Raw genomic sequence first — 10647 nt, forward strand, 5'->3', positions numbered from 1 at the left:
ATTTTGCAGCAGCCTCAACGTAAAGTGGATATCTTCCTAGCTCGCCGTATATCGTATCGTTGGGGGTCGACGGGGGTACGTTTATAAACAACTTACAGGCAAAGAGGTGGACTTTCTCAATCTGTTTATTGTTCTGGTGGCCCCATATTTCTGCTGCATACAATAATGATGGAACGATCTGTGTATCGAACAACTTAAAGAATACAGCGCACGAATGACACCCATTGGTTTTAAGGGCCTTGAGAATTTCAAGAGTGCCTTTCTTCGCCCTGCATACGAAGTCCTCAGTACCAATATTATAACTTAGCATTGTTGAAAAGTTTAGTCCCAGGTACTTGTATTTTCCAACAACCTCCACTTTCTCATTTCCCAAGGTCCATTTTTCCCTTGCTGACAGGTGGCCACCTTTGCGAAAAACTACCACCTTGGTCTTTTCAGTGTTTACTTTTAGTCCTAGTCTTTGGGAGGACTCGAAGAGAAGGTTTAACTGGTTCTGTAGTCCCCATACTGTGGAGGACAACAACGCCAGGTCATCCGCGAACAGCATTAAGAAGATTTCGATCTGGTTTGGCAGAAGCTGAATACCATGATTTCCTTTAGCCATGACATCATTAGCTAACTCGTTTATAAAGTACGTGAATAAAATTGGACTGCAAATACAACCCTGTTTTAAGCCCTGGAGGCTGCTGAAGTAGTCTGAAATGTCTCCACTGCTGATGCATCGCACACATGCCTTGATGCTAGCATACATACTCTGAAGCATGTTAAGCATTTTACCTTGAACTCCTGTCTTTGAGAGTACTGTCCAAAGCATTGTATGGTTGACTGTGTCAAAAGCTTTGTAAAAATCTACAAAAGCAACATACAATTTAGCGCTGCGAGAAAATTGTTTTTCTATCATTCCATGCAGTGTAAATATGTGATCGATGGTCGAATAGCCTTGCCGAAACCCGGCTTGTGCGTCAGTGATAACGCTATTGGTTTCTGCCCATTCAGTCAGTCTAGCATTTAAAACCGATGTGAACACTTTGCTTGATGTACTCAGTAAAGATATTCCTCTGTAGTTGTCAGGATTGTTTGGGTCGCCTTTTTTGTATAAAGGTATTATGACTGACTTAGTCCACTCTTCCGGGAAGACTCCCTTGTTGAAAATTGCATTAAAAAGTTTAACAAGGTAGGGAATAATTACTCTCTCCGTCGACCTTAGGAACTCATTTATGACCATATCATGACCTGCAGCTTTCCGACTTTTCAGTTTTCGGAGTGCACTTTGAACCTCGCTTTCTGTTATTTCAGAGTCAAGTAAACAATCAAAGGCCAAGTTTTGCAACTGTCCAGGTTGTTCACACGGTTGAGTGTCGCTTGCACCTGAGTTAAGGAGCCTAGAGAAGTGGTCACACCAAAACGAAGAGACAGAGACAGAGACAGAGAGAGATACAGACAGCCAGAGACTGTCGGGAATAATTACGAAGACTCAAAGATGATAGTTTAGTTACTTACTGTGTGGTAAAAAAAAAAGTCTCTGGTTTAGCCTTTTCCCTTGACATTTTCGCTTTTAATTAAAAAAATCCACACAAAAAAATCAAATAGCAATGCTTTGCCAATTCATTTTCATTTTCCTGTGAAAAGGACACATTTTTCACTTTCGATCTCAGATGCTGAAGAGCGGGTGATCCTCTCAAAGATGCTAGGCCTATTTGGAACAGTTTTCGGCTGGCGACATTATAATATTTCTAAACAAACAAATAATAAAACAAGTCGCGTAAGGCGAAATTACTACATTTAGTCAAGCTGTGGAACTCACAGAATGAAACTGAACGTAGTCCGCCGCTAGTGCAAAAGGCAGTGAAAGTGACGAGCCTGTTTGGCGCGGCAGCGGTTGCGCTGTGCTTCATAGCACGCTTTATTGTAGGGGAAGGGCCCCTAATATGGACCACCTTTTGTTTATTGCTGATAACTAGCTTGTTTTCGTGCAAAGAAGTTTCATTTTGTGTTTGGTAGTCCTTCTTTCTTAGGTTAACCGCTAGGCCTAATTAGAGTAAAATAGCTTTGATACACATTCAGCAAAAATTAAATACAGAAAAAATCACAAAGGGTCCATATTAGGAGCCTGGGCGCCTAATATGGACCAGTGAAGCGGTCTTCACGAATCACTGTAAAAAGCCCCCTATATTTCAAAATAACATGATACAACTTAGTGTACAAGTCAGCCTAATTAAAATATGCTCTAGATTTATCTGTTTCGGGTTGATGAGAGCATTATTTGAAGCACACCAGGAAACTAAAGAAGCTTATCAAAAACAGAGTGAAAATAAGTGAAAGTATCAACTTCCAAGAAAAGAAGACTTTTCGTTGCATTTTTTTTAAATCTCGAGGGCTAGTTATAGGTTATTACCAGCAAGCTTCTTAATGAATTAATGAAAATAGCCTTTAGCTTTTATTTTCTTCGATTTGTTGAAGGTGGTCCATATTAGGGGACTCGCACATACTTTGAGATTTTGCTATTATTTTTTGTTTGCAGTAGAAACTCGGGGTCAACACTGCTAAAATGTAACAAATACGGTATTAGCTGTCATATATAGCCATTTCTGTTTGATAAAAGCTTTGGCTGTAGACAGAAACGAGTCCGTTTTAGGCGGCAAATTTAGAGTGAACGCTGCCAAAAGTGAAAAAAGAGAAAAAGCCTAACGGTTTTGAGATTTGTGTTTCTGCAACTGTTTTGACATGTGCAAGTTATCCAAAGAGGGTGAATACAGCGAATAAAACTTTTTTGAGCGCTCTAGCGCCGTTAGTTGGTGGTGGTCCATATTAGGAGCCGGTCCATATTAGGAGCCCTTCCCCTACCTCTCTTCGTTTTAACTTTCTGAGTGTGTTTTTAATCCAAACATATCATATCTATATGTTTTTGGAATCAGGAACCGACAAGGAATAAGATGAAATAGTTTTTGAAACGATTTTGAAAATTTAATTTTGATCATAATTTTTAATTTTTTTAATTTTCAGAGCTTGTTTGTAATCCAAATTAACATATTTATATGTTTTTGGAATCAGAAAATGATGAAGAATAAGATGAACGTAAATTTGGATGGTTTTATAAAAATGGTTTTTTTTTTTTTTTACAATTTTCAGATTTTTAATGACCAAAGTCATTCATTAATTTTTAAGCCACCAAGCTGAAATGCAATACCGAAGTCCGGCCTTTGTCGAAGATTGCTTGGCCAAAATTTCAATCAATTTGATTGAAAAATGAGGGTGTGACAGTGCCGCCTCAACTTTTACAAAAAGCCGGATATGACGTCATCAAAGACATTTATCGCAAAAAAGAAAAAAACATCCGGGGATATCATTCCCAGGAACTCTCATGTCAAATTTCAGAAAGATCGGTCCAGTAGTTTAGTCTGAATCGCTCTACACACACACACACACACACACACACACACACACACACACACACACACACATACACCACGACCCTCGTCTCGATTCCCCCTCTATGTTAAAACATTTAGTCAAAACTTGACTAAATGTAATGAACAGAAGAAAAAAGCTGGACTCACCACCAGCTCCAATATGGTTACCATGTTAGAAACCATCTGCAGACGGGCGCTGTGGCGGGGTGGTAAGACGTCGGCCTCTTAATCGGAAGGTCGAGGGTTCAAATCCCGGTCGCGGCCGCCAGGTGGGTTAAGTGTGGAGATTTTTCCGATCTCCAGAGTCAACTTATGTGCAAACCTGCAATCCCCCTTCGTGTGTACACGCAAGCTCAAGACCAAGTGCGCACAGAAAAGATCCTGTAATCCATGTCAGAGTTCGGTGTGTTATAGAAACACAAAAACACCCAGCATGCTTCCTCCGAAAGCGGCGTATGACTGCCTAAATGGCGGGTAAAAACGGTCATACACGTAAAAAAAAAACCACGAGTGTAAGTGAGAGTTTTAGCCCACAAACGAAGAAGAAGAAGAAGAAGAAACCATCTGCTGGACGGTGGTCACCTTAGGTCACCATGGAAACCGAGGTATGGCTATTATACTAGTGTTCACATCATGGATTCATTTGTAGTTTGGATGGACACGCCATAGCAACACTATCAGTAATAAGCGAAATGTCCATCTGATTTCAGCAGCTCGCAGCCACATGAAGCTTTAAAGACCTTCACAAACATCTGAGAAATGTGTGTCTTAATAAAGAGGGAGTCTGAAATTGACATATTTCATATAGGTAAAAATTCCGAAATGATAAAGTCTTAAAGGGGAGGGGGGGGGGGCTAAATATCGGGGGGGGGGGGCTAAATATCGGGGGGGGGGGGGGGGCTAAATATCAGGGGGGGGGGGGGTACCTAGCTGGTCTTCAAAGAGGGGTTTCATTGTATCGCAGTTTGCAGTCAGAGCAATTAGCTGGCTCGGTTGCGGGGCTGGGGTTTACCAAGACTGGGTAACTGGCGTGATTATCGTGGTAATGGCGGGGGCAAATTGCCCTGATTTCCCCGTACCGTGTCTGATTTCCCGGTACCGTGTTTGTGTCCCCCAAAATAGAAATAGGTTGTGTTTCACGGTTTTTGTAAACCGTGGTGTAATATAGTTATGTCTGTCTGTCTGTCTGGCACACTCTCTGCCAACCTGCCTCTCTTTCTCTTTCACAAACACAAACACACACAGACACACAGACACACTCTGTCTACCCACACACTCTGTCTCTCTTTGACTCTTTCGCATACTTCATAAACGCAAACACATTAGCACACACCGCGAATGTCAACTGTGAACTTGTTTCAAGCCTTTATTCTATGTATATCCTTCAGATCAAATCGAGCTGTTGATGCAGTCAAAGAAGCCACTGGCAACTCAAACCGTTCTAATGTGACCACAATAAACATAGCGAAAGTGAGGTGGTAAGCAAATGACGTCTACATCTACCTTAATTGATATTGGCACTTGGAAACAAACATACAACAATAAAGAATCAGGGCTCCTACTAAGGAAACAATAAAAAACAAATCCTATGAAAATAGGGCAGGGGAGAATATTTTTTAACTTTACATTCAAAAAGGTACAATCTGATGCAAATCTGAGCACATAATTTCTCATTTTACATTTTTGGGGATATCCACAAATTTGCTCATAACTGGGAGCCCTAATTAATAAGTCATAATAAAAAAAAGGCAAAAAAAATAAAAGCAATAAATGTCCTTATTGAAAGGAAAACAATATATTGAATTGAAAACAACTATTTAATTACTTTGAAAAAATGTTTAAAAAAATTAAAATAAAATAAAGTAAAAAGTTGAGAAAATATTTATGGTATTACATGTTCCGTGTTTACTTAGAATACATAGGGGAAAAAACATTAAGAAATTCTTTCTCCACACTGCTACACTTCAAAAGGAAGTGCATAGGAGTATCGTATACAACACGAACATAGTGTACATGCTTTATGAGGAGTAGGTGCAGTGTTGTGTCATTGTGTGTGTGCGGTTGCGTTGGATTGTGTTGGTGTGTGTTGTGTTGTGTTGGTGTGTGTTGTGTGTGTGTTGGTGTGTGTTGTGTTGTGGGTTGTGCTGTGTGTGTGTGTGTGTGTGTGTGTGTGTGTTACAATATATGAGTTGAGTCAGATTTCTCAGATACTGAGTAGCTGTCAGATTTCAAAAATAAACCGAGGATCTCCAGATCTACCAAGCAAAATGCAGGAACACATAGACACACAAAATGCATGTTATCACAGAAAAGCGAGCGCTGAGATTGTGTTTAGTGAAAAAAATACATAAACTGAACACAATTAAAAAAGAAGTTACAACTACAAAATTCAACAAATCTGAGAGATGGGCGGATTCTGAAATACTAGCATAAGTTTTTCTCTCTCATGAACTGTTATCACATTTACTGACAAAAATGTGGTAAACTATAGATACGGAACCTAATGGTTCTCAAACACAGATACCAAAGAAGACAGTAATACACTTTCAAAATACAACACTGCAGCTGATAAGACGTTCTGCTAATACATGACAGACCTTACTGTTTCTTACTAATCTTCCTATTCCATCCAACCCACCTACACCACACATCTACCAAGTTTGATATCGCATTAAACACAGTCTTATTGTAAAGTGTAAATTTGCAGAAGATGTAGGTGGCTAAAATGTTCATGTCCATACATCTTATTCCCTCTGATACACGGGTTCCAGGTAGCTCTCACTTGCTGTTGTCTACATTGAGATCGCTTACTTCCCTTTGTTATTTGTGTCTACATTGAAATTGCTTACTTCCCTTTGTTATTCCTGTCTACATTGAAATTGCTTACTTCCCTTTGTTATTTATGTCTACATTGAAATCGCTTACTTCCCTTTGTTATTTATGTCTACATTGAGATCGCTTACTTCCCTTCGTTATTTATGTCTACATTGAGATCGCTTACTTCCCTTTGTTATTTATGTCTACATTGAGATCGCTTACTTCCCTTTGTTATTTGTGTCTACATTGAGATCGCTTACTTCCCTTTGTTATTTGTGTCTACATTGAAATTGCTTACTTCCCTTTGTTATTCCTGTCTATAAAAGATTGCTTACTTCCTTTTGTTGTTCCTGCCTATATTCAGATAGCTTACTTCCCTTTGTTATTCCTGTCTATAAAAGATTGCTTACTTCCCTTTGTTGTTCCTGCCTATATTCAGATAGCTTACTTCCCTTTGATATTCCATCCTGGAAAGTGCCCGTTGAAATAAATTCTTGTTTCCCTACATTTCACCTACATGTACATAATACACACTTTTTTTTCTTGCAGGGCTTGGCAACCAGTATCCTTGTCACAACACCACAACACTTTTTCTACCAGAATCTGAAAATCATTCACCATTTCACAAATACCCTGTGCCATTTTCAGTCAAATGCGATAGAGAACGCCAGTTTCTATTACACCTTTATTCATATACATGTATTACAGCTATTAGACATCGGATTTCAAAATCCTCACTGGTACTGAAAGGAAGGCAGTACACAATTTCTTACAGGTAAGATTTGGTGAGTGAAGCGAGTGGGACGAGAGGTATCATTTCTTTCTTTCTTTCTTTCTTTATTTGGTGTTTAACGTCGTTTTCAACCGTTCAAGGTTATATCGCGACGGGGAAAGGGAGGAGATGGGATAGAGCCACTTGTCAATTGTTTCTTGTTCACAAAAGCACTAATCAAAACATTGCTCCAGGGGCTTGCAACGTAGTACAATATATGACCTTACTGGGAGAATGCAAGTTTCCAGTACAAAGGACTTAACATTTCTTACATACTGCTTGACTAAAATCTGTACAAAAATTGACTATATTCTATACAAGAAACACTTAACAAGGGTAAAAAGAGAAACAGAATCCGTTAGTCGCCTCTTACGACATGCTGGGGAGCATCGGGTAAATTCTTCCCCCTAACCCGCGGGGGGTATCATCATACCCTCCTTTGAAAGACTGAATTGAAACAGACTGAACAAACTTTTCTTTAAAAAAACAATTTTCTCTAAAGTATTGTAGTGGTAACTTTGACTTGCATATTATACTGCGTGAGCCTTTTGCCTCATAGTTGAAAGCTTAGGGTCTGGTTAATATCCAAAAGCATTGACGAGCGTTTTGTTCATTTTTCACAGTAAAAGGATTGAAAGAAGATGAGACAAGAGAGAACAACATAATCCCCTGACCCCGAATAATCAGCCAACAGAAACGAAAAAAAGAGAATCACATGTAACCAAATATACAGAAGTTATCATTTTTACTCTGAGGTATTAGGAATGAAATGACACAAGTTGGCATTCCTCCAGTTTGTTTTTTACGAACCAATGTAAATGGGGGGGTAAATTGTCATGGCATACTCAACAAAACAAATACTCTACAAAAACTAAACAAGACCGAACACAATCAACATATATATCACCCATCGTAGACACTACATACTTCAAAACAATTAAATCACCAACATTCACAACTCAAGACACCAAAATTCTAAGACAGTTATTTTTAAACAGAAACAAAGCTGAAAAGCAATGCAAAACACCTCAGTGAATCACGAGTGCAGTCCTTGTCTGATTATCTTAATTCAGCTTCACAGACCCAACCAGCCTTTAACAAAATGTCACAAATACAAAACCATGAAAACAAGTTTTTAAAAATAAAGAAGAAGAACAAACACGCAATCAACACTCTTTTTGACACCCCTTTGCAGTGGGAGCGGAGTGGCACTGACAGACCTGGGAACCCCTGTTATGCATTTAGAATATTCTCAAACAAACTTGGTGTATTTTCAGAAAAAGGAACGTTCTCCACACAGCATTTGAACATCCATGATTCAAAATGCTTTGCACGCGTCCGTCGCACCGTTAATTAAGTTCATCAATAGGCAATATATTTTTAAAAAATGCTTCTTTTTATGTTCACTGACAAAAACTGTAATCATATGTCAAAATACTGGATCTGCTTCGAGATGCGCTTGTGAGGAAAAGAAGTCTAGGAATTTGTCTCATCGTATTTTTGTTCAACTGACCGTACTGATCGTATTCTAGACAATTAAGCATACAAAATACAGCAAAATCGTATGGGTTCCCAGGTCTGCACTAATGTGACCTTGGCAGACAATCAGGGTCAATATAAACTATACAATTCACTCAATTTCGAAATTCTTTATTACATTTATTTCTTCAGAAAATGGAAATGTCCACTTTCTTTGGTTTGTTTACCCAGAATCAACCTTGACACTTGACAAGGATCAAGAATCAGCCAAATCCTCAACATGTCTGGTTCGCTCAGTGAGTCCAAAATTTAATTTGAAAATGATTTCAGTCTTACTGTTAGTCCTAAGTATTTTGTAGAATGCACTGAGCCTTTGTGTAATGTCATGCTTCTTCAGAAAAAAAAGTTGCAAAAATTCAATGAGTCTGGGCAACCGAATCAAGGTGATCAAGAAGAAGCACAGCACCTGTGTTTTAATAGATGAAACACACAAAATGGCCACACATTCTAACTCACGATGACTAGATATTTCTTCAGAATATTTCATCCCCTTCAGGCACAAATTGTACAGGAAATGATGCAGATTTAGTCCAAATAACGTACACAAAGCTTCAACTGATGTGAAAACAAACAACACAAATAAGACTATCTGATTATCCTTATAATCAATCATAATTTGTTTGTACATGTCAGCACAACACTTTCCTAATACATTAAGTCAAGTTAATACATTTAAGTCAATCCGAAACAAATTTCCCTAAGGGCAGTGTATACTGTTAGCAATCACAACAAAACAATAAAACAGAGAGAAAAATGCACACAAATAATCAAGGACAAAATATGCAATGGAGCAATACACTTCTTTCAGGATCATAAAAGTGATTGCCAAAACAAAATTCTCGTTTTAGCTCCAGCAAAATTTCTCATCTCCCAGAATACGAGAGGTCAAGGGGATCACAACAGAATACTTACACCAGCTGATTATTCAAATACTCTTGATTATTTAACATTTGCAATGAGCATAACAAAATACAATATGCGTCCACCTGAAATCAACATATTACTAATACAGTTCGCAACACATTTTTTGGGGAAAAATACAGAAAAGGTTCCAATACCAATCTGACACACATGCAAAAATAAAATTAGTGTACAGACACCAACTTATTTTAAGTGAGCATGACAAAATAAAATATGTGTCCACTTGAAATTAACATTACTAATACAGTTCTCAACATCTTCCATGCAAAAAAAAAAGAAGACAGCAGAGCCAATAACAAAGCTGATCATAAATAAATACATTTACGATCCGTTTGACAGACATGTACTAAACCAAACCTGTGATTAGATACACACTTCTGAAATAAATAAGCACATTAGACTCAGAAAATACACATTAAACTACTTGCATGTCATTGAAAAGATAGCCCAAAAGTTATCTCCTTAAGTGCGTATATATATACGGGGAATTCCCAATCCATTGAGGTTGTGGAACTCTCCTCGGGTTATTCTTGTTCAGTGTTGCAATCGGCTCCGAAAGGGTTTGATTCTCCAGTAGGCTGTCTGTGAAGAGTTCTTTCTAGATCTAATTCTTACCCCCACCCCCCACCTCTTCCATTACCTCTAGTGTGCTCCCTGCTTTCAAAATTCCACTAGTTGGAATGTAGGCGGTGGAGACACACACAGAGTAAAGGATGATCTCCCTTGCTCATGTATAATTTCTATGCATTCTCGCTCTTGACGTCATTCTATATATATATATATATATATATATATATATATATATATATGTCATTCAAAAGACAATAGGCAGAGAACTGTATCTCACTCTCTGGCTCAATTCTATTATGTACACAGCCAAAGCATCAGAAAGCAAAACAATGAGAAAATGCAGGTTGCAGTATATATTTGGTTCAAGCAATACAACATCGCAGAGAAAACCATGCAAATATATATACATGTGGCCTTTTCATGTCCGCAAGACCATAGTTACCATCATCATTCTGAAGGCTATTTGATTGAACTGCTTTAAACAGTGATTTGTTTTCAATATGAAAACGAAAGCTTGAAAGTGGTACACTGTACAAAGTACTGTACATTTCAAACCTACTATGTACACCTGAATCCCCCCCCTAAGACCCTCTAATTTAAGCACACTCACCCCCCCCC

General features: G+C 38.4%; 1 long non-coding RNA gene across 1 annotated transcript; it reads right to left on the reverse strand.

Annotated features, from left to right (window-relative positions):
* Positions 1-4751: 4751 nt before the first annotated feature.
* On the reverse strand, positions 4752-10647 carry LOC138948852 (uncharacterized). The gene is made up of 2 exons (XR_011450102.1): positions 6582-10647; positions 4752-6544 (listed from the first exon to the last, which is right to left on the reverse strand). It is a non-coding gene; the product is annotated as an uncharacterized lncRNA (long non-coding RNA).

Source organism: Littorina saxatilis, linkage group LG15 (assembly GCF_037325665.1).
Source record: "Littorina saxatilis isolate snail1 linkage group LG15, US_GU_Lsax_2.0, whole genome shotgun sequence".
NCBI classification, from domain to species: Eukaryota; Metazoa; Mollusca; class Gastropoda; order Littorinimorpha; family Littorinidae; genus Littorina; species Littorina saxatilis.